The sequence below is a fragment of the Garra rufa genome, unplaced genomic scaffold, assembly GCF_049309525.1.
Source record: "Garra rufa unplaced genomic scaffold, GarRuf1.0 hap1_unplaced_338, whole genome shotgun sequence".
Classification (NCBI taxonomy): domain Eukaryota; kingdom Metazoa; phylum Chordata; class Actinopteri; order Cypriniformes; family Cyprinidae; genus Garra; species Garra rufa.
The window spans coordinates 12,018-14,973 of record NW_027394606.1 but is presented as its reverse complement, the minus strand read 5'-3'; the positions used below and the strand labels follow the sequence as shown (position 1 = coordinate 14,973).

Below are 2,956 nucleotides of genomic sequence, written 5' to 3'. Positions count from 1 at the left end.
TGCCTCGTTATCATACGTAAACATGCCGTATAACTTAGGGAAATGATCATTTGACCTTTATTCATTTTTTTTTTTTTTTGCAACCATGTTTGTGTCCTTAAAGGAACTCTGTCAGATGGTGACCCAACTGTCCACGATATCAGAGCCATCAGGTAATTACCAATGTAAATCTTATGCATGACATTATGATGTTGCAAATTATTTTATGAAATCTTACAGTGATTATGATGTTGTGTTATATTTTGTGCTATTAGGTACAACAACAATGGAATGATGGACTTCAAAATCAACCACTCTGATGACTGGCATCCACATCCAAGTCACCAACTCCGAAACTCCACCTCAGACAGCCACACAGTCACCCCACTCTATTTAGACCGCCTGAAGATCAAAGAGCTGAAATTCAAACACCTCCAAGACCTGAAGGAAGTCATCCCAAAGGATTTTCACAGCTTTTACAACAATTTGCTTCATTAGCTTAGAAACTTGATAATAAACTTGGTGATTTTCTTTCTTCTGCTGAACACAAAGGAAGATATTTTGAAGAATGTCAGTAACCAGTTAACTGGACCCACTGACTTTCATAGTATTTTTTTTTCATTATTCTAAATATCTTCCTTTGTGTTCAGCAGAAGAAAGAAACTCTTGAAAACAACTTGAGGGTGAATATATGACAGAATTTTCATTTTGAAGTGAACTATCCCTTAACACAGTCAATGTAACAACACACACAGAGCACAGATACAGGCACACAGACAAGGGCTCACCCTACTCATAAACACAAATACACTCAGTAATGGGCTTAGTAAAGCAAGCCTTGTCTGCGTGCATGCATCTGTGAGGCTATGTGCGTGTTGTTACATTGCCGTCATATTGACTGTTAATCTGTTAAACTATGATATCAGTTAAGATATCAGATATTTTTATAGTTTTGATATCAGATATCAATAATATTTATTATTTATGTATTTATGTAATATCTACTTTTTACTAGGCTTATTAATAGACTTATACATGTGCATTGAAGTTTTTAAATGTATCTGATATAATACTTGAATTAAATTGAATGGTTTGGATACCACCATTAAATTATTGTTTTTATCATTATTTATTGACTTCGCTTTTATTAGGGCCCGAGCACTACAGTGCGAGGACCCTATTGGAATTGCTCCGTTTATTATTATTCTTCTTCTTCTTCTCCAAAATGAAAAGTCTTTTTGAGGGCCTAAACATGCCCGAAAACTCACGAAACTTTGCACACGCATCAGACCTGGCGAAAATTTACATCTGATATGGTTTTCAAAAGTGGGTGTGGCAAAATGGCTCGATAGCGCCACCTATAAAATTTCAACGGAGTGCGCCTCGAGCTACGTTTCACGTACATGTACGAAACTCGGTACACATGTGTAACACACCAATACCTACAAAAAAGTCTCCTGGTGCAACATCCGAAACCCAACAGGAAGTCCGTTATATTGAATTTCCTGTACGATTTTTGTGCAGTTTTTGCCATTTTCAGGCCTCGTACTTTAACGAACTCCTCCTACAGTTTTTATCCGATCATCTTCAAATTTGCTGAGTATCATCATAAGGCCTTTGCGATGTTAAATTGCGAAGCTTTAGAGTTTTCGTCGATGGGCGTGTCCGTGGCGGCCTGACAAACTTTGATGTTTCGCCATGAAAAAGGAAGTTGCTATAACTCAGGCATACGATGTCCGATCTGCCTCAAACTTCACATGTTTGATGACAGTCCGGTCCTGAACACATGTCAGTGCCCAAATTCAGTTATAGTCATAGCGCCACCTGCTGACAACAGGAAATGACATGTTTAACACTGTTACGGACTCTTAGCAACATATTGAAAAGCGTTAACAAGTCGTAAATAGGCTAGCAACATGCTACAAACATGCTAAAACATGCTAGCAACACTTAGCTAAGAGCTAAAGCATGCTATTAATACAAATACAAAAGGAAATTGCTGTAACTCATGTATATACTGTTGAATCTGACCCAAACTTAATATTCAACATGCTACAAAAATAATAAAGCATGCTAGCAACACTTAGCTAATATGCTAAAGCATGCTAATAATACAATAAAACAGGAAGTTACTCTAACTCAGACATACCATGTCCAATCAGCCCCAAACTTAACATGTTTGATAAGAATCCTGGCCTAAACACACGCCCATGCCTGTATTCAGTTATAGTCATAGCGCCACCAGCTGGTAACAGGAAGCCATATGTTTAATACTGTTGTGGATGACTAGCAACATTTTAAAAAAAATTCAACAACTGTTAAAAAGGGTAGAAACATGCTAGAAACATGCTATAACATGTTAGCAACATTTAGCTAAGTGCTAAAGCATGCTCTTAATGCAATGAAACAGGAAGTTACTGTAACTCAGGCATGCAATGTCCAATCAGCCCCAAACTTCACATGTTTGATAACAGTCGTGACCTGAAGATGTCTACATGCCAATATTCAGTTATAGTTATAGCGCCACCTACTGTCAACAGGAAGTGACATGTTTAACACTGTGACACACTATTAGCAACACACTAAAAAAGCCATTGAGTGCTAAACTAGTTCAAAACGTACTCAAACATGCTAGCAACACTTACTTAGTGCTAAAGCATGTTGTTAAAGACATAAAACAGGAAGTTACTGTAACTCAGGCATGCAATGTCCAATCAGCCCCAAACTTCACATGTTTGATAAGACTCCTGGCCTGAAGATATATACATGCCCATATTCAGTTATAGTCACAGCGCCACCTGCTGACAACAGGAAGTGATGTTTAATGGTGTTACGGACTCCTAGCAACATATTAAAAAGCTTTAGCAAGTTTTAAATAGGCTAGCATCATGTTAGAATCATGTTAAAACATGCTAGCAACACTTAGCTAAGAGCTAAAGCATGATATTAATACAAAGAAAAATAAGTGTAACTCATG

At 37.4% G+C, this 2,956-nt stretch overlaps 1 long non-coding RNA gene across 1 annotated transcript; it reads left to right on the top strand.

Moving 5' to 3' along the window:
* Positions 1–101: 101 nt before the first annotated feature.
* On the top strand, positions 102–1,089 carry LOC141317108 (uncharacterized). The gene is made up of 2 exons (XR_012351729.1): positions 102–152; positions 255–1,089. It is a non-coding gene; the product is annotated as an uncharacterized lncRNA (long non-coding RNA).
* The last annotated feature ends 1,867 nt before the right edge of the window (positions 1,090–2,956 follow it).